The sequence below is a fragment of the Schistocerca americana genome, chromosome X (genome assembly GCF_021461395.2).
Source record: "Schistocerca americana isolate TAMUIC-IGC-003095 chromosome X, iqSchAmer2.1, whole genome shotgun sequence".
Taxonomy (NCBI): domain Eukaryota; kingdom Metazoa; phylum Arthropoda; class Insecta; order Orthoptera; family Acrididae; genus Schistocerca; species Schistocerca americana.
In genome coordinates, this window is record NC_060130.1 from 847,837,264 (window position 1) to 847,859,982 (window position 22,719).

Here is a 22,719-nt window from a genome sequence, read left to right on the forward strand (position 1 = left end):
AACCTCTGGTTCTTTCAGTTTATCCAGGTCCTATCTCCTCAAATTCCCACCTTTTTGCAGTTTCTTCAGTTTTAATCTACAGTTCATAACCAATAGATTGTGGTCAGAGTCCACATCTGTCCCTGGAAATGTCTTACAATTTAAAACCTGGTTCCTAAATCTCTGTCTTACCATTATATAATCTATCTGAAACCTGTCAGTATCTCCAGGCTTCTTCCATGTATACAACCTTCTTTTATGATTCTTGAACCAAGTGTTAGCTCTGATTAAGTTGCGCTGTGCGCAAAATTCTATCAGGCGGCTTCCTCTTTCATTTCTTAGCCACAATCCATATTCACCTACTAAGTTTCCTTCTCTCCCTTTTCCTACTACCGAACTCCAGTCACCCATGACTATTAAATTTTCGTCTCCCTTCACTATCTGAATAATTTATTTTATTTCATCATAAATTTCTTCAATTTCTTCGTCATCTGCAGAGCTAGTTGGCATATAAACTTGTACTACTGTAGTAGGCGTGGGCTTCGTGTCTATCTTGGCCACAATAATGCGTTCACTATGCTGTTTGTAGTAGCTTACCCGCACTCCTACCTTTTTATTCATGATTAAACCGACTCCTGCATTACCCCTATTTGAATTTGTATTTATAACCCTGTATTCGCCTGACCAAAAGTCTTGTTCCTTTTTCCACCGAACTTCACTAATTCCTACTATATCTAGCTTTAACCTATCCATTTCCCTTTTTAATTTTTCTAACCTCCCAGCTCAAATTCACTTACATTACTGTGAACGCTTCTTTTATGCACTTAACAATAGTGTTCTGCAGCTGCGTAGTGTACTAACTAAGAACGATTCTTTCATGTGATACAGCTCTATTTTGGAATAGGCCTACGTATTCTAATATGCTTACTGAATTACTATTGTTCTCCGAAGAGCATTTGTCGTTTCATGGTAAGCCAGATGTTTTCCCCTTATATGCAATTTAGAAATACTGATGCACTTTTAGTACCATGCCAGAGCTATGAACATAAAAAACTAAAATTATAACTATAGTAAAACCTGTTTTTACATTAGCAGACTGTACATTTTGCCGCCAGTTTCGTTTGGTCCTGTAAGACGGATAGCTGTAAGACGGATATATAACAATTTTGCACATCTTCAACGAACGAGATTTCTTAAAGGAAACCACACAATTTTTAAATTTATCATCATTTTTTAATTTTAGTTCGATTCTCCTTTAAAGTTTTTCATTGCTCTAGTTCATCCTGTAATTCTGTTTACATATGTTTTATATCATTTTTACGTCATTTTATCGATATTTTCCGCTTATTTTAGTGGTAATTTTACAGGTATTTTAAATCATACATAACTGAGCCCTTAAGTTACAGGTATTTTTTATATTCGTAAACTGAATGAATTCTCACTAGGGGCAACTGCCCCCGCTGCCCCCCCCCCCCCCCCTTCTCTGCGGGCGCCCCTGGATCCTTCGTTGCTCTTTTGATCTTGTGTTAGGTGGCGCGGAACCCAGCGGGCGCAGAGCTTTGGGTACTCCAACTGGTGGACGAGTGTGTCAGCACTACCGAAAGAGACGTCCAGTTGTGCAGCGACTGTTTTGACTGTGATCCGTTGATCACCTCGAATGAGAGTCTCCGCATGTTCCAACATTACAGAAGTCACAGCTGTGTGCGGCCGCCCGACACGCGGCAGATCGGACAGGTTTGCGAGACTTGCGATAATGACAGACATACGCCTCGCCCAGCAACTCACCGTGCTTTTGTTCGCTGCCAGGTCTCTGTAGGCATTCTTCGAGCACCTGCGAATATCTGCAATGCCCTGGTTTTCCGCCAAAAGAAACTCAGGGACAGCTCTCTGCTTGGAACGCATCTTCATTGTAGACGACATTCTGAAGGCTACGTATGACATCGCCACCTATAGGAACTTCATGAAACTATAGGCGCTAAAGCGGGAATATTCCACGATGTCCCACAATTAATTCCGCATTTTTAACTGAAACTGTCCACGAAAAAAAGTGTTGCTTCGGGTATTGAACGCTCCTTGTATGTCCGGAAACGTATAACTCTTGAGATATAGTCCGTTTTACTTGTGACGAGTAATCTGTAGTTTTCGGTGGTGTAAGCGGTCTTCCTGCTGCGGTTCGTTGCGAATGTCTGAACAGTTGTAGTCTGCAGAACACGGAACAAAAATGACTGTTCCAGAACGAAATTTTCACTCTGCAGCGGAGTGTGCGCTGATATGAAACTTCCTGGCAAACTGAAACTGTGTGCTGGACTGAGACTCGAACTCGAGACCTTTGCGGTGTGGTCGAGCGGTTCTAGGCGCTTCAGTCTGGAACCGCGCGACCGCTAAGGTCGCCGGTTCGAATCCTGCCTCGGGCATGGATGTGTGTAATGTCCTTAGGTTAGTTAGGTTTAAGTAGTTCTAAGTTCTAGAGGACTGATGACCTCAGATGTTAAGTCCCATAGTGCTCAGAGCCATTTTCGAGACCTTTGCCTTTCCCAGTCAAGTGCAAGGGCGGTGCGGCACACAATTTTAATCTGCCAGGAAGTTCCACAAAGATTATGACTTACGCACGACGGTGAATCACCGCAACGTTTCGTGGCCGAACGATTGGTCGAGGAGGTCCAATAGCGTGGCCTCCCCGTTCATCGTTCCTAAATCAGTTATATTTTGGGCTAAGGAGATACTTAAAGGTACTGGTTCACGCCCAACCCATCAACAATGTGCAAACGTCACACGAGCGTGTGACCAATGCATATGACTAAGTCCGAATGGAGCCACGTTTATCTGAAAGAGTGCGTGATTCATGGCGAAGAAGGAGGAAGGATGTGTCATGGCGCGTGTTAATCGCACGCAGCTCTGCCTGTGGTGTATACTTCCGCGTTAGAGGGAGATGGGAATGAGAGAACAGATTGGTTCATATCACAACAGGTATTGGTTTCTGGACATATCATTGTAGGGACTTTTCCTCTATTTTTTGCCAATAATATCTCCTATAGCAATATGTGACACTTCGTGTATAAAAAGACTGAATTTGATACATAGATTACGATTCTTTGCCAAGTGTACAATGTCAAGACAGCACTGCCCAATCGGACTTCGAAGAATTAATTCACTGAAGCCATTCTCCACAACGCCTATTATGTCACTGAGAATAAGACATGATTCTTACTTCCAATAAATGTTAGTAGTGCTGGGGATAATTATTAAAAGGCAAATCAAATGCGGAAAAGGGCACGGCCGACTTCCTTCCCCATCCTACCCTAACCCGATGGGATCGATAACATCGCCGCAAATTAACCAACCAACAAACCAACCAAATGCGCAAAACTTGAACACACGAAGAGAGCTGATAAAGTCAATGTAAGTGAAAGGACTTCTATGAAAATAGACTGTAAATTTCTAATAATTTTTTGTTTTTTGTTGAAAGCGTCTGTAATGTTACATCAGAACCAACTTTTAGAACGCGAACACAGGACTTACCATCTTAAGAAATCGATTAAGTGTATTTGGAGTGCTTGCAATTGACCCTTGTTTTGCAAAAAGAGCGGAGAATTCAGTATAACTGTATCAAATTGCGATTCCGGGCCCATGTCCGTGTGTGAGAACTGGGTTCAGAAATTTTGGTCGTACCTTTTTATTACGTTCTGTATATTATTGCCCACTGTTGTGAAGTTATTCCTTGCTTTAATGAATTTAGCTGTCCAATGTAGCTATTCTGAACGCACAATAATTGTTTATTTCTGATTTCTATTAAAAGTTAGCTTTGTACCGAGCAGTGGTTATTATTCGAAATAAAATAGTGAAGAATAGCTATTTACATTGCTAATTCCAAAGAAAATGTATTTCGTTTTGCTGAAGTACTGGAATGCAGTACTTTTTTTTAAAATAGTTTCTCATACTAACAGGTAATTCGTGGTGACTTACGCGGCCGGTATAAAGTTCCGTCGACAATGGGGCCATTAAGGACTGAGCACAATTTCTGAGCTGTAGGAGAAGAGCAGAAAATGAACCGTGTCCATCTCAGAGTACCCATCGCGGTTTAAGCGATTTAGGGGAATCACGCCGAACATAAATCCGAATGGTTGGACGGAAATTTGTAACCCAGATCCTCCCGAATGAAGACCAAGTGTGTTACCAGTGCACCACCCAGCTCGGTATGGAACAGGAAGCGTGACGCATCTGATCAAGCCGTTAGTGCCCTAATCACGATGTTCCGGCGCCCACTGCAAGCGTTACTCATGATCTCGTCAGGTCAGCTAAGGCGCACATACTGGGCGTCTGCATCTGGCGAGAAGCGGCATCTAGAGCTTTTGTCGGATGAGAGCTGGACCGCCAGTGCCCTCTGCTGGCGGTTTCACCGTAATTCGTTTATTTTTGACGGAATGTAATGATCATGCTTCATGAACATTGTTGGGTTACTCCATTTTCGTGCTATATACGAGAGTTGGAACTTTAATACTGGCAAGTATTTATTTACAGCTCGTACTAAATAGATACGTGTTTCAACGTTTTACTGACCTTCAGAGTACTCACCAGCATCATGCATAAGCTGGTCGTAGGTTGTGTTCCAAAAATGAACAGCATAGAGACTGAAGTGATGACAGTTTCTGCAGGACCTGACCATTATTTTGCAGGACAATGCTCAAGCACGTACAGTGTAAGCTGTTACTGATTTGTTTGACTGATGGGGCTGCTAAGTGCTATACCACCTATTGCACTACCCTGATTTAAGCCCTCGTGAGTTCAACTAGATTTCTATACTGAAGGAAACGCTTCACGGCATTCGCTTCAGAACTGCTACAAATTCGTCGGGCAACAGACCGCGCCTCACGAACTGTCAACACAACTTGAACTGCTAAGAGTATGCTACGACTTCCACATCGCTGGCAACGGGTTATACACAATGCTGGTGACTACTTTGAAGGTCAGTAAAACTTTGAAACACGTATCTATTTTGTACGAGCTGTAAATAAATAGTTGCCACTATTAAAGTTCCAACCATGAAAATGGAGTAACCCAACAGTGTTCATGGTATTGGTTTCTGGACATATCGCTATAGGGACTATAATACTTATATAGAGGATGGTACATTGATTGTGACCGGGCCAAATATCTCTCGAAATAAGCAACAAACGAAAAAACTACAAAGAACGAAGCTCGTCTAGCTTGAAGGGGGAAACCATATGGCGCTATGGTTGGCCCGCTAGATGGCGCTGCCATAGGTCAAACGGATATCAACTGCGTTTTTTTTAAATAGGAACCCCCATTTTTTATTACATATTCGTGTAGTACGTAAAGTAATATGAATGTTTTTGTTGGACCACTTTTTTCGCTTTGTGATAGATGGCGCTGTAATAGTCACAAACGTATAAGTACGTGATATCACGTAACATTCCGCCAGTTCGGACGGTATTTGCTTCGTGATACATTACCCGTGTTAAAATGGACCGTTTACCAATTGCGGAAAATGTCTATATCGTGTTGATGTATGGCTATTGTGATCAAAATGCCCAACGGGCGTGTGCTATGTATGCTGCTCGGTATCCTGGACTACATCATCCAAGTGTCCGGACCGTTCGCCGGATAGTTACGTTATTTAAGGAAACAGGAAGTGGTCAGCCACATGTGAAACGTCAACCACGACCTGCAACAAACGATGATGCTCAAGTAGGTGTTTTAGCTGCTGTCGCGGCTAATCCGCACATCAGTAGGAGACAAATTGTGTGAGAATCGGGAAACTCAAAAACGTCGGTGTTGAGAATGCTACATCAACGTCGACTGCATCCGTACCATATTTCTATGCACCAGGAATTGCATGGCGACGACTTTGAACGTCGTGTACAGTTCTGCCACTGGGCACAAGAGAAATTACGGGACGCTGACAGATTTTTTGCACGCGTTCTATTTAGCGACTAAGCATCATTCACCAACAGCGGTAACGTAAACCGGCATAATATGCACTATTTGGCAACGGAAAATCCACAATGGCTGCGACAAGTGGAACATCAGCGACCTTGGTGGGTTAATGTATGGTGCGGCATTAAGGGAGGAAGGATAATTGGCCCCCATTTTATCGATGGCAATCTAAATGGTGCAATGTATGCTGATTTTCTAAGTAATTTTCTACCGATGTTACTACAAGATGTTTCACTGCATGACAGAATGGCGATGTACTTCCAGCATGATGGATGTCCGGCACATAGCTCGCGTGCGGTTGAAGCGGTACTGAATAGCATATTTCATGACAGGTGGATTGGTCGTCGACGCTCCATACCATGGCCCGCACGTTCACCGGATCTGACGTCCCCGGATTTCTTTCTGTGGGGAAAGTTGAAGGATATTTGCTATCGTGATCCACCGACAACGCCTGACAACATGCGTCAGCGCATTGTCAATGCATGTGCGAACATTACGGAAGGCGAACTACTCGCTGTTGAGAGGAATGTCGTCACACGTATTTCCAAATGCATTGAGGTTGACGGACAGTATTTTGAGCATTTATTGCATTAATGTAGAATTTACAGGTAATCATACTGTAACAGCATGCGTTCTCAGAAATGATAAGTTCACAAAGGTACATGTATCACATTGGAACAACCGAAATAAAATGTTCAAACGTGCCTACGTTCTGTATTTTAATTTAAAAAACCTACCTGTTACCAACTGTTCGTCTGAAATTGTGAGCCACATGTTTGTTACTATTACAGCGCCATCTATCACAAAGCAGAAAACCTGGTCCAGCTAAAACATTCATATTTCTTTACGTACTATACGAATACGTAATAAAAAATGGGGGTTCCTATTTAACAAAACGCAGTTGATACCCGTTTGACCTCTGGCAGCGCTATCTAGCGGGCCAACCATAGCGCCATCTGGTTTCCCCCTTCAAGCTAGACAAGTTTCGTTCGCTGTCGTTTTTTCGTTTGACGCTTATTTCGTGGGATATTTGGCCCGGTCACGATCAATGGACTGTGTGTGTTGTGTGTGGGTGTGTAGCAGTAGTAATAGTAGTAGTAGGAAATGAAAGAATAGGTCTTATCTGTATTACTAAAACGCTATCACGGAAACCGGTACCAGCTGCAGCGTAGGGACAACAAAAACTTGGTTTTAAGTATTTCGCGTAATTACTGGCCGAGTATAAAAGGCTGTTATAATTTACTCATTAAGGGCTATAGCCTTAGGATAAAATTTTAACACATTAAAACAAGTATGACAGTTAGAAACTGTGTGTTTATGTTGAGGCAGCGTAATACGCGCCGCGCGAATACACGAACATAATTCATCCAGTATTTGAGAGTGAGAGCACTTAGCGACTCCCGAAAAAGTTTACACAAAATTTCAAACCTTTAAGAAAGTTTTTCCCCCTGACACCTCCTCAGCACAAATTAATTAAAGGAGAAAAGTTTATGGCCCACTACATTCTCGCCGTTCATGCAGTCAATCTTCAGGATCTGGCATGACGTTTTGATTTATTACTTCTTTGCTGCTAACTCTATTAGCAACACACTTTGCATGCAGTATATAAATATACCACTTAGTGTATATGCGAAGGTATATCATCTACGACAGATAGTTCGGGAAATACACTGACGGAAAACATAGCAACACAAAGAAGTAGTTATGCGACATAAACTAAAGTTGGTAGGCGTGTTTCTACATCTGAAAGATGATGCTGATTCAAATTTCGCGCCAGTCACATAAGAGTGGTGCTAGTAACGCCACTATGAGGGCAAATCAAGTTTGCTTTAAATACGCTCTGTAACTGTCGTGATCGTTAGTTACCTCTGAGATTAGACGCGGTGAGTTGATGTGCGTCAAGAATGCCTTTAATTCGACAAAGACGCCATTATCAACATCTCACTGAGTTTGAATGAGGTCGTGCAATAGGGCTACGAGAATCTGGATGTTAGTTCTGCGACACTGCAGCACTGCAGAAAGACTAGGCAGGAATGTAGCCATTGTACACTACTGGCCATTAAAATTGCTACACCAAGAAGAAATGCAGATGATAAACGGGTATTCATTGGACAAATATATTATACTAGAACTGACATGTGATTACATTTTCAAGCAATTTGGGTGCATAGATCCTGAGAAATCAGTACCCAGAACAACCACCTCTGGCCGTAATAACGGCCTTGATACGCCTGGGCATTGAATCAAACAGAGCTTGGATGGCGTGTACAAGTATAGCTGTCCATGCTGCTTCAACACAATACCACAGTTCATCAAGAGTAGTGACTGGCGTATTGTGACGAGCCAGTTGGTCGGCCACCATTGACCAGACGTTTTCAATTGGTGAGAGATCTGGAGAATATGCTGGCCAGGGCAGCAGTCGAACATTTTCTGTACCCAGAAAGGCCCGTACAGGACCTGCAACATGCGGTCGTGCATTATCCTGCTGAAATTTAGGGTTTCGCAGGGATCGAATGAAGGGTAGAGCCACGAGTCGTAACACATCTGAAATGTAACGTCCACTGTTGAAAGTGCCGTCAATGCGAACAAGAGGTGACCGAGACGTGTAACCATTGGCACCCCATACCATCACGCCGGGTGATACGCCAGTATGGCGATGACGAATACACGCTTCCGATGTGCGTTTACCGCGATGTCGCCAAACACGGATGCGACCATCATGATGCTGTAAACAGAACCTGGATTCATCCGAAAAAATGACGTTTTGCCATTCGTGCACCCAGGTTTGTCGTTGAGTACACCATCGCAGGCGCTCCTGTCTGTGATGCAGCGTCAAGGGTAACGGCAGCCATGGTCTCCGAGCTGATAGTCCATGCTGGTGCAAACGTCGTCGAATTGTTCGTGCAGATGGTTGTTGTCTTGCAAACGTCTCCATCTGTTGACTCAGGGACCGAGACGTGGCTGCACGATCCGTTACAGCCATGCGCATAAGATGTGTTTACAGGAGGATATCACGTGAAAATCAACAGAAGCATCTGAAGATCGCTATCAGCAGTGTCATGGAGTGCCTCTTTCAGTATACCAGTAGCGGCGTCATGGAGAGGGCCGTCCGAAAAGCCAGTAGCTATGTCACGGACAGGCGGCTGCAGAACACAGAGCCAGATTTACACATGGTGGTCAAAATTAGAACTAACCAGCATAAATCAGTTCCGCATTAACGGATTAGCATATCTACCAAGTTTCGCTGTCACACGATAATTACAGGCCATACTGGAACTGCGTGGGCAGCTGCACTTTATTTATAACCACTTGATACGAGCAGGTCAGTCAGAATGCAACCATCAATTATTAGCTTATTCGGTTCCTCAGATTTACCTACATCGTTATGTACCTTAATTTATACATTAAAATGATGACTGAGCTCCGTGACTGTGGATTAAATTACTAGAAAAAATAAAGCAGGCAGGCACAGCAAGTTGCCAGTGTCTGGTTTCTGTATCTTTCATTTAACTACGTATATGTAAAAAAAAAAAATAAATCTTATTACAGATAATACAGCGTTCTTCTCTTTTAAAAATTTATTTTGTTAGGTAATTTTATTTCTCACATGATACCTACACTGTATATTACATGAATGATAATGGCGTTCTTCGTGATGGTTTATTTAGATGTTAGCAAACAAATGAAATTTATTTTGGGACTTGATAAGATATTGATTAGAGAGTACTAACATTTCCATAACTCACAGACTGGAACAACTGCAGCTGCCGAGGAAGTGATGGATACTGGGCTCGCACTTGGGAGGTGCAGAGATCAAATTCCAGTTCAGCAATGCAAATTAAGATCTTCTGTGTTTTCATTAAATGATTTAAGGTAAATCCAGAGGTGGTTTCACCGAAGAGGAGACGCCCGACTTTCTTACAAATTTTTCAGTAATTCGCGCTTGTGCTCCGTCTCTGTCGACTGAATAAAACTATCCAACGTTTGTTGTAAGGAGACAGATGATTAAGGAAAGGTACACACACATACTACCAGTACTACTACTTACCGGTAAATTTCTCTGCAAATGTCGAATTTGATAACTTGATAAATCATGCGTAGCATATTTTGTATAAAGTGTCATACCGCGAACACTTAATAGTAGAATTAAAGATTAGTACAACCACAAGAAAGAAATTTCGCATTTACCGCACCTGCACTACCAACTTAGGTAGCAGGTTTCTCTGCAACAAAGTTTATTGCCAATAAAACTGGCTGATGCAACGTTACTGACATACGTCACCGAGGTGAGGCGTACGCTTGCCGTGACGCATACAGAGAAAACGTTTCTGATACACCGTTTGTAGCTTCTGTTTTGGCGGCCTTCCGCAGATGACTGCACACGAAAGTTATTGTGCACCGCATGTTGTTCTCTGACATTGGAGATCAAGTTTTCTTATAGGAAACAAGTTTGTTGTAGGTCATTAACTTTGTTGTTGTTGTTGTTGTTGTTGCGAAGCGGCGTTCACATAGTCAGGTTCGGTTTGTTTAGCCCTATGAAGCTGCAAGATGCGAATCTCTGGCACACTTTCGAGTTGAGTCTGTCCAAGAAAACTTTTAACATTAGCATTAATCACCATGTACAGTATAACCTTAATCCTCAATCACCGTGGATAAATATGATACAATCACAACTAAATTCTGCTTATTTATTTGCGTATATGGATATATACCAGTAACTGCGATCCGTGTTCAATATAAAATACTTAAAACTGCTATATGAATAACCACACTAATAAACACACGCTATATAAATGTATACTATTGCTGCCTTACCTTTCAATAGTTATGTATCTTCGTGATATGCCCCGTTAGGAAGATGATCTGGAAAGCAGGAATTAAGGGCGCTAACTCGCCATGAAACTGCGCTTTGCTATGAATTTGTTTTTAATATTTAGCCGCTGTCAATTAATTCTGGATGACCTTCTTGCAAGAACTATTTCAATAAACATGGAAGTCTAAATAAACGTATCGGACTGCAGAGAATGAAATAATTTGTTTCGCAAAATTTTTGAAGTATTTGTCGGTAGAATAACGTTAAGGTGAAACTGTGTACAGCAATATTGCCCGGTTGTGAATTTTTAATACCGCATAGCTTCAATTTTTAGTGATTTACAAAATTTTCGTACTTTTTAATGAGTCATTATAATTACTGAGTGTGGCTCTTAAACTGCGCTGAAGCGATTTTATGTTATTCTTGTTGCAACTGAGTTAGGAAGAGACATGTAGCCCAGAAATGCTTATCAGCCAAGGAAATTAACTACAATGAGAACATCAATTATGACTCGACTCAATTGTGCGCATATGTCGGGGAGGGTGAGTTTCACCAGGTGGATTATCTGATTTTAGCGCGTGTTACATATAGCTTATTGTGTTATTTAACTGTTTAGGATAAAGTTAGATTAGAAACTCACACTGACTTTCAAGCGGAGACTCCGCTTACCGCAGCCCCGAGACAAGCTCTCGTAATTAACGGCGAGGGCGGGAAAGAGAAGAAGCAAGGCGATCTTCTGGTAGTGAGGTACTCCGGCAACGTCGTACAAGCGGTCCAAGTTCAAATTCCGGCTGCATTTTCCGGTCCATATTCTCTTAATCCGCTAGTACAGTATCCAATAACATTGAAAACTCTTGGCCTTTAAGGCCACTATCAGTCGTCTGAAAGTGGTTATCTACGAGTGCCACCATTCTACTTTCGTTGAGTAATTTATGGATGTAGTTCTTTCAATTTAGACACTGAACATTTGTTTTTCTATTGTTCCTATTCTTTTAGTTCTATTTCTTAAATTTGTGGTGCTACGACAAATAAGTCTGTCAAAATAACGTAAAATTTTACACAGCGTGTCAAACACAGGTTTAACAAACCTATACTTCTATTTTTATTGATATTTGTGTCAGAACACCGTTCTTAATATTGTTATATTGTTGTTCCATATTTTCCTCTAAATTAAAAAAAATTGTTGTAACATATCTTACATATAGGTCTATCAACAGCAGGTTTCTAAAGCCCTTTGTTAAACTTGTATCTGTGTCCTTATATAATATGTCATCAATTTTTGTTTGTATTATATGCCATTTGTTTGCCTTTTAGCTGGCTAAACAGTCGTTAGCTGCTGAAGGCCAAATAAAGAAAACAAACGAGGAGTATCAGTGTTTTTCATCATTGCTACGTTTACGTTGTCAAAATGTTAGGTCTCACACAGCTATGAGGTTTTGCTACCATTGTAAGGATCTCTTGTCAGCAACTAAGAAGCTCGGCGGTAACCGGGCGCAGATGTTTTGTGGCAATACTTACTACAATCTATCCAACAATAATCGCTACTTCCTGTTACACTGAAAGTAGTACAAACGCTAAAAAAATTTATTGCAGTGTTACAGTTAAATAAACTCTTTACGAATAATATAAGATACTGGAGGCGCATTCGGAAGTATTAGTAGTAACCTCAGACTTTTGCAGATGATGCAGTTATCAGTAATAAAGTACTGTCTAAGAAAAGCTGCATAAATATCCAGTCAGACCTTGAAGGGATTTCAAAGTGGTGCAAATATTGGCAAATTGCTTTAAATGTTCAATAATGTAAGACTGTGCACTTCACAAAAAGAAAAATCGTTGTGTTCTATGACTGAAATGCCCACAAGTGAAAATTGGAATCTGGTAACTCGTATAAATATTTCGGTGTACCAATTTTTAGCGATATGAAGGGATTAATCACATAGGCTCGGTGGTAGCACAGCAGTTTGAAAAATTCGATTCATTCGCAGGGTAGCGGGAAAATACATGAAGTCTACCAATGAGATTGCTTATAAAACACTCTTCCCCCAATCGTATTATAATGCTCGGGAGTGTAGGGCCTATGCCAATAGAACTAACAGGGATATTGAACGTATACAAGGAAGGACGATACGAATGGTGACAAGTTTTTTGGACTCACGGGAGAGCTGAAAAATCTTAGCTGGGTGACGCTCGAAGACAGACGCCTACTATCCAGCGGAAATCTATTTAGAAAATGTAACTAGTACATTGTGAGGATCCTAGAAATACACTGAAATTCCCTATGAAATGTTCCCCTAGTGACTGCGAAGACAGGAGCAGACTAACAACAGCGTTCACACAAGCATTTAAACAGTCTTTCCTTCCACGGAACGGAAATCAACCTTAATACTAGTAAGTTATAAGGAGAAGTAGCCGCTGCTACGTACTTAATAATGGTTCGGATAGTACGGATATGGATGCAAATATAGTATTAAACGAAACAAGTTTGCCGGTCGCGGTGGTCTAGCGGTTCTAGGCGCTCAGTCCGGAACCGCGCGACTGCTACGGTCGCAGGTTCGAATCCTGCCTCGGGCATGGATGTGTGTGATGTCCTTAGGTTAGTTAGGTTTAAGTAGTTCTAAGTTCTAGGGGACTGATGACCACAGATGTTAAGTTCCATAGTGCTCAGAGCCATTTGAACCAACCATTTTTGAAACAAGTTTACTGTTACCAGTCACTGTTTATTTATATCCAAGCCGCGTTTCGAATGTTTAAACTTCCATCATCAGGTGGATTTACATTCATTAGTATGACACGTGTGTGTGTGCTGTATTACGATTTTTTGGAGGAACTTATGGCACTGTCTACTGGACAAACAAAACACCATTTCGGAACATGGTTTTGGTTCAAATGGCTCTGAGCACTATGCGACTTAACTTCTGACGTCATCAGTCGCCTAGAACTTAGAACTAATTAAACCTAACTAACCTAAGGACATCACACACATCCATGCCCGAGGCAGGATTCGAACCTGCGACCGTAGCTGTCGCTCGGTTCCAGCGCCTAGAACTGCCCGTCCACTCCTGCCGGCCATGGTTTTGGGTTTCTCTTGACAAAAAACTAAACGTATATCTAACGGGAAAAAAATAAGTAAAATAGAGTACCTCCAGTCGTAGTCTATTTTACTTATTTTATTTTTGCCGTTAAATATACGTCTAATTTTTTGTCAAAAGAAACCCAAAACCATTTTCTGAAATAGTGTTTTGTTTCTTCACTAGACAGTGCCATAAATTTCTCCAAAAAATCGTAACACAAAATACACACACACACACACACACACACACACACACACACACGTCATACTAACAAATGTAAATCCACCTGATGATGGAGGTTTAAACCTTTGAAACGCGTCGTGAAGATAAATAAACAGTGACTGGAAATAGTAAACTTGTGTCATTTAACGTCAATAACAGTCAAAGTAAAACCTAACCTAAAATGTTCGCATTTAAAATAGAATGTATTCGTAATAAATATTTAAGTAACTGATGTTTTAGGTAACATTCACAATTCACTTAAGTGTTCACCGATCACTGCTCCGGCAGTGTAGAACGAGGCAGCAAAATATACGCGTAAGGTCGCCCCGCGATCTAACAGCCGATATCTCGTCAGGAAAGTTAGACAGGTAACTGTAACTGGTGCTTCTGATACTAGCGACGCTGGGCGCTTCCCGGCCGGCGGGAGGTCGGCCTAGTGACTGCGGCGTCGGCGCGAGCGCACGGCAAGGCCAAGCTGCAAGGCGAGCTTACTTACGAGCGGCGCGGGGCGACAGCGACCAGTGCGAGCGGCTGGCGACTGGCGCCGGCGGCCGCGGGCTGCGGGCTGGCAGCGCGCAGCCGCTGCGTGGGCGGCGCCGCCTCCGCCGCGACCCACTCCAGGTGCTGCGCGTCACCAGTATTCTTTCCGCCGCGGACCGCGCTCTGGGAGTGCCACGGAGGTGGCGCCAGTCCTCCCGCGCGGGTTGCCTGGCCGATAGCTCGCGGTCTGCTGGTGTAGTCCGGCGTTTCGCGAATGACGCGGTAGATCTCAGCTCGCGACGCGACTCAACCTCGGAACCTCTTCTGTCCGTATGACCGTTAAGCCATCGGCACACGGACCGTGCATCCGAACGCTGAGCGTGCCGAGTTTCTGACGTCACAGCGTGGAATAGCACGCTCGGGAGTCTTTCCGAACGTGCAGAGCAATATCTGGCGTGTCAGATATTCTGAGCGTGCGTCTGACCGTTGACCAATGAGATGGCACAACGCCACCTACTTCACAAGCACGCCGTCGCCCTTCAATACAGAGTTGTGAGGCGCCATATTGGCATTCATTTCAAGCCTATATGTATACAGGGTGTTACAAAAAGGTACGGCCAAACTTTCAGGAAACATTTCTCACACACAAAGAAAGAAAATATCTTATGTGGACATGTGTCCGGAAACGCTTACTTTCCATGTTAGAGCTTATTTTATTACTTCTCTTCAAATCACATTATTCATGGAATGGAAACACACAGCAACAGTACTTACCAGCGTGACTTCAAACACTTTGTTACAGGAAATGTTCAAAATGTCCTCCGTTAGCGAGGATACATGCATCCACCCTCCGTCGCATGGAATCCCTGATGCGCTGATGCAGCCCTGGAGAATGGCGTATTGTATCACAGCCGTCCACAATACGAGCACGAAGAGTCTCTACATTTGGTACCGGGGTTGCGTAGACAAGAGCTTTCAAATGCCCCCATAAATGAAAGTCAAGAGGGTTTAGGTCAAGAGAGAGCAGAGGCCATGGAACAGGTCCGCCTCTACCAATCCATCGGTCACCGAAACTGTTGTTGGGAAGCGCACGAACACTTCGACTGAAATGTGCAGGAGCTCCATCGTGCATGAACCACATGTTATGTTGTACTTGTAAAGGCACATGTTCTAGCAGCACAGGTAGAGTATCCCGTATGAAATCATGGCGATGAATCGAGGAAGTACAGTACATACTGACGAAACTAAAATGAGCTCTAACATGGAAATTAAGTGTTTCCGGACACATGTCCACATAACATCTTTTCTTTATTTGTGTGTGAGAAATGTTTCCTGGAAGTTTGGCCGTACCTTTTTGTAACACCCTGTATATGCCATTCCGAGCACCAGAAAAATAGAGAATCGCTGCAAAACCCGTTGTTAACTGTGTGATTCGTTCCAAAAAAAATAATGAGAAACATCATATTCGTGGCAAAAGAATTATTGTAACTTGCGTATAATGAGAGTAGGCTATTTGAAGGCAGCGACACACTGAAGATCCACCCAAAACACATTGTTCTTGGCACAATTTATTATAATTAAATTTCATTTAGTAACATATCTACGATTAAGGCTTTTAACAAGCCCTAAGATAATCATTAGATTCGAAAAGCATGTTGTTGGTTTAGCGTAATGAATAGCGTCATTGAAGTATAATTAGTTTTTTTTTTTTTTTGTTTGGGCGGTGGTTCGCGTCCTGACACAACCAATTTTTTTTTCCTAACATTCGCGTTTTTATTAGGTTCTGATACTTTATTATTAGTTTAATATAAGTACAGACTATAATATTTGATGTTACGTAAATACAAGTTCATCTTCTTTGAGGGGTGACTTGGTTCGATTGGCTTAATCTAAAAGACAGCTTGCGCTACTTGTATAAAGATATTTTGCTCCTTCTTCTTTTACTCTTCGTAATTCACTTGTTGCAAAGATTCTGCTACTGGGTAGGAACAGTGATCAAGTAAGACTGACCTTAGAGTTTTACTAAAACGTGAGAATAATGAAATAATGTTTATCTGATGCAGAGAAGTATTCCAAATTTGTAACACACTGTTTGTAATGGAACTTTTATAAGCCTGTGTCCTTATTGATTGGACATGGTACTTTCCTTTTCGTGGACGAAGGAAGAAATGTGCGTTTTAATAGAGCTAACGTGGGAATTTTATGCGCTCCCGTTGAATAAACAGTGTGATTTACGAACTAGAAACATCCCTCAACTGTCGCTGGAGTGCGTTGCTATCTCGTATACCACGTTGGGGCCCACGTACCGTATGCACAAGTCGCATCGTTCCTGAGCGTTCAGCAGCACGTTGAACTTTCCACCCTCAACGTTAAAGCCGTCGGCACACGGACCGTGCATCGGAACGTTGAGCGTTGAGCGTGCCGAGTTTCTGACGTCATAGCGTGGAACAGCATATTCGGGAGTCTTTTCGAACGTGCAGAGCAATATCGGGCATGTCAGATATTCTGAGCGTGCGTCTGAGCGTTGACCAATGAGATGGCACAACGCCACCTACGTCACAAGCACGCCGTCTCCCTTCAGTGTAGAGTTGTGAGGCGCCATATTGGCATTCATTTCAAGCCCATATGTAAATGTGCCGTTTCTGAGCACCAGCAAATTGGGAATCACTGGAAAACCCGTTGTTAATTCTGTGATTCGTTCCAATAAAATAATGAGAAACATCATATTTGTGGAAAAGGAATTATTGTAACCTGCGTATTATGAGAATAGGCTATTTTAAGGCAGCGACACACTGAAGATCCACCCAAAACGCATTTTTCTTGGTACAATTTGTTATGATTAAATTTCAGTTAGTAACTTATCTACGATTAAGAGTTTCAGCTAGGTATAACGTAGTAATAGCAGATGCACCAGGTGTGGTGTGGGTTAAGCGTAATGAGTGGCGCTGCTCTTCCGTATTGAGTTCTTTGATGGTGTGGTGGTTCATGTCATAACACTTCCAAATTTTTTTCCTAACATTAGCGTTTTTATTAGGTTCTGATACTTCATTATTAATTTAATGTAAGTATATACTATAATAGTTGATGTTATGTAAATATAAGTTCACCTTTTTCTGAGGGGTGACTTTGTTCGATTGGCTTAATCTACAGGATAGCTTGCGCTACTTGTATAAAGATATTTTGCTCCTTTTTCTTTTACGCTTCGTAATTCACATGGTGCAAAGATCCTGCTACTGGGTAGGAACAGTGATCAAGTAAGACTGGCCTTGGGGTTTCACTAAAATGTGGGAATCATGAAATAATGTTTATCTTATGCAGATAAGTATTCCAAATTTGTACCACACTGTTTGTAATGGAACTTTTATAAGTCTGTGTCCTTATTGATTGGACATGATACTTTCTTTTCGTGGACGATGGAGGAAATGTGCGTTCTAATAGAGGTAACGCGGGAATTTTACGGACGCCAGTTGAGTACACAATGTGATTTACGAACTAGAAACGTCCCTCAACTGCTGCTGGAGTGCGTTGCGATCGCGTATACCACATTGGGTCCCACGTACCGCGTGCACAAGTCGCGTCGTTCCTGAGCGTTCAGCAGCACGTTGAACTTGGCACACTCAACGTTAACGCTTAAGCCGTCGGCACACGGACCGTGCTGTCGAACGTTAACGTTGAGCGTGCCAAGTTCAACGTGCTGCTGAACGCTCAGGAATGGTGCGACTTGTGCAAATGGTACGTGGGCCCCAACGTGGTATACGCGATCACAACGCACTCCAGCGGCAGTTGAGCGATGTTTCTAGTTCGTAAATCACCCTGTTTACTCAACGGGCGCGCGTAAAATTCCCACGTTAGCACTATTAAAACGCACATTTCCTCCATCGTCCACGAGAAGGAAAGTACCATGTCCAATCAATAAGGACAGAGACATATAAAAGTTCCATTACAAACAGTGCGGTACAAATTTGGAATATTTCTCCGCAAAAGATAAACATTATTTCATCATTCCCACATTTTATTAAAACCCCAAGGTCAGTCTTACTCAATCACTGTTCCCACCCAACAGCAGAATCTTTGCAACATGTGAATTACAAAGCGAAAAAGAAAAGGAGCAAAATATCTTTATGGACGTAGTGCAAGCTGTCCTGTAAATTAAGCCAATCGAACAAAGGCACCCCTCAAAAAAAGGTGAACTTATATTTACATAATATCAAATATCATAGTATATACAGGGCTATTACAAATGATTGAAGCGATTTCATAAATTCACTGTAGCTCCATTCAATGACATATGGTCACGACACACTACAGATACGTAGAAAAACTCAAAGTTTTGTTCGGCTGAAGCCGCACTTCAGGTTTCTGCCGCCAGAGCGCTCGAGAGCGCAGTGAGACAAAATGGCGACAGGAGCCGAGAAAGCATATGTCGTGCTTGAAATGCACTCACATCAGTCAGTCATAACAGTGCAACGACACTTCAGGACGAAGTTCAACAAAGATCCACCAACTGCTAACTCTATTCAGCGATGGTATGCGCAGTTTAAAGCTTCTGGATGCCTCTGTAAGGGGAAATAAACGGGTTGGCCTGCAGTGAGCGATGAAACGGTTGAACGCGTGCGGGCAAGTCGACGAATAAAGCAAGCAGAGAGCTAAACGTACCACAGGATGGTGCTCCACCGCATTTCCATCATGATGTTCGGCATTTCTTGAACAGGAGATTGGAAAACCGATGGATCGGTCGTGGTGGAGATCATGATCAGCAATTCATGTCATGGCCTCCACGCTCTCCCGACTTAACCCCATCCAATTTCTTTCTGTGGGGTTATGTGAAAGATTCAGTGTTTAAACCTCCTCTACCAAGAAACGTGCCAGAACTGCGAGCTCGCATCAACGATGCTTTCGAACTCATTGATGGGGACATGCTGCGCTGAGTGTGTGAGGAACTTGATTATCGTCTTGATGTCTGCCGAATCACTAAAGGGGCACATATCGAACATTTGTGAATGCCTAAAAAAACTTATTGAGTTTTTGTATGTGTGTGCAAAGCATTGTGAAAATATCTCAAATAATAAAGTTATTGTAGAGCTGTGAAATCGCTTCAATCATTTGTAATAACCCTGTACTTATATTAAACTAATAATGAAGTATCAGAACCTAATAAAAACGCTTATGTTAAGAAATAAAATACGGAAGTGTCAAGAAGCGAACCACCGCCCCAATTATCAACTAAATACCAGACAGTTACGCTACTCATTACGCTAATCCAATAACACGCGGACACCTCTCGCATAATCCAAGTATGTTACCCGTTGCAGAAAACGTTATCGTAGATACGTTACTAATTGAAATTTAACTATAACAAATTGTACAAGAACAATACGTTTTGGGTGGATCATTCTTGTGTCACTGCCTTCAAATAGCCTACTCTCATAATACGCAAGTTACAATAATTCTTTTGCCATGAATATGATGTTTCTCGTTATTTTATTGGAACGAATCACAGAATTAACAACGGATTTTCCAATGATTCTCAATTTGCTGGTGCTCAGAAACGGCATATATACATATAGGCTTGAAATGAATGCCAATATGGCGCTTCACAACTCTGTACTGAAGGGAGACGGCGTGCGTGTGACGTAGGTGGCGTTGTGCCATCTCATTGGTCAACGCTCAGACGCACGCTCAGAATATCTCACATGCCAGATATAGCTCTGCACGTTCGGAAAGACTCCCGAACGTGCTATTCCACGCTGTGACGTCAAAAACTCGGCACGCTCAACGTTCAACGTTCGGATGCACGGTCCGTGTGCCGACGGCTTTAACGTTCGACAGCACGGTCCGAACGTTGAGCGTTGAGAGTGCCGAGTTTCTGACGTCATAGCGTGGAATAACACGTTTGGGAGTCTTTCCGAACGTGCAGAGCAATATCTAGCATGTCAGATATTCTGAGTGTGCGTCTGAGCGTTGGCTAATGAGATGGCACAACGCCACCTACGTCACATGTGTGCCATCTCCCTTCAGCACAAAGTTGTGAGGCGCCATATTGGCATTCATTTCAAGCCTACACTTATATATGCCGTTTCTGAGCACCAGCAAATTGAGAATCACTGGAAAACCCGTTGTTAACTGTGTGATCCGTCACAATAAAATAATGAGAAACATCATATTCGTGGCAAAAGAATTATTGTAACTTGTGTATTATGAGAGTATGCTATTTGAAGGCAGCAATATACTGAGGATGCACCCAAAACGCATTGCTCTTGGTACAACTTGTTATAATTAAATTTCAGTTAGTAACATAGTTACGATTAAAGCTTTCAGCAAGTACTAAGATTGGTAAGGCCCTAGGAATAACGTTTAACTTCAATATGATCGTTTAGCATTCGGTCAGAGAGTGTGTCTCGGTCCGGCACACAGTTTAATGCCGGCACGCTGGCTCAGCGTGTTCGGTCAGAGGGCTGCGTGCTATCTGTAATAAAAAAAAAAACTGAGTCAAAGAATCAATGATCAGCTTGCATGGATGTCTTGTGACGTCCGCCCAGACCAAACGCAATGAACAATATCGAACAAACTGCATTATAAGAAAAAAGAGGGTTAGCTACCCTCTGTAATAAAAAAACTGACGTAATGGATCAAAACGAACTGAAACGGGTGTGTTTCGACGTCCGCGCCGAGCAGATACAACGAACGAAAACGAACAAAATGAGATTTAAAAAAAAGCGTGGTGAGCAGCGTCACAGTAATGTGAAATTGTTATGTTTGGGAAGTGGTTAGCGACTCGCCAGTACGTAAATTTTTTTCTAACATAGGCGTTTTTATTAGGTTCTGTTCCTTTATTATTAGTTTAATATACGTATATACTATAATTTTCGATGTTATGCAAATATAAGTTCACCTTTCTTTGGGTGTTCGATTGGTTTGATCTACAGGACACCTTGCGCTACTTGTGTAGCTATTTTGCTCCTTTTTGTTTTATGCTTCGTAATTCACGTGTTGCAAAGATTCTGCTACTGGGTAGGAACAGTGATCAAGTAAGACTGACCTTAGAGTTTTACTAAAATGTGGGAATAATGAAATAATGTTTATCTTATGTGAAATGGCTCTGAGCACTATGCGACTTAACTTCTGAGGTCATCAGTCGCCTAGAACTTAGAACTAATTAAACCTAACTAAGGACATCACACACATCCATGCCCGAGGCAGGATTCGAACCTGCGACCGTAGCGATCGCCCGGCTCCAGACTGTAGCGCCTAGAACCGCACGGCCACCCCGGCCGGCTCTTATGTAAAGAAGTATTGCAAATTTTTATCGCTTTGTTTGTAATGGAACTTTTGTAAGCCTGTGTCCTTATTGATTGGACATGGTACTTTCCTTTTCGTGGGCAATGGAGGAAACGTTCGTTTTAATAGAGCTAACGTGGGAAATTCACGCGCGCCCGTTAAGTAAACAGTGTGGTTTACGAACTAGAAACTTCCCGCAACTGCCGCCGAAGTGCGTTGCGATCACGTGTACCACGTTGGGGTCCACGTACCGTATGCTCAAGTCGCATCGTTTCTGAGCGTTCAGCAGCACGTTGAACTTAGCACGCTCAACGTTGGCGTTCGACAGCACAGTTCGTGTGCCGACTGCTTTACTTTCCCCCTGCAGATTACCGTGTGATTACACGGTTCGAGGAAATGGTCGTCGACCGTGTTTGCGACGGCCGGACGAACTGCCACGCCCAGATACTGTTTACTTTCCCACCGTCACAACGAACACCGTCAACTGGCCGAAAGGCACGGTGCTCTACTACATTTTGCAAGCTGTGCCCGAAAGCACATGCGACTTGTGGTTCCACCTGACGACGATTCACGAGGCGTTCCGCCGCCTTGCATTGTACCGGACACGACTATCAAATTATTTAGGCGCATTATTCGAGGATCCTCCGGCCCATTGGGGCATTCCGAGTACTAGAAGACACACTTGAAGACGATTCTCGCCGACATGACTGATCCTCCAAGGAAACAGTTTAGAGGGAGTCCCGATCCATTAACTTGCGCGAAGACGACTCGGAAGCTTCTGGTGGCGGCAGTAGGATCCGATTAAAAAGAATGAAAATAAAAACAAAATCAATAAAAACAAAATAAAAAACAAAAGTAAATAAAAGTATATACTTTCAAATAAGTAAATACATTTGTTCAAACAAAGCTCTCTTGATCCTG

At 42.6% G+C, this 22,719-nt stretch overlaps 1 protein-coding gene across 3 annotated transcripts in view; it reads right to left on the minus strand.

The window, feature by feature from the left end:
* Positions 1-22,719, minus strand: part of LOC124556602 — a 290,905-nt gene that overhangs the window by 133,338 nt on the left and 134,848 nt on the right. Inside the window, exon 1 of one of the 3 annotated variants that reach the window (XM_047130570.1) lies at positions 14,533-14,551. The exons of the other annotated variants lie outside the window; for them this stretch is intronic. The gene's annotated coding sequence lies outside the window, so the exon portion shown is untranslated. Of the gene's footprint in view, positions 1-14,532; positions 14,552-22,719 lie in introns of those variants that run through there. 3 annotated transcript variants of the gene reach the window in all.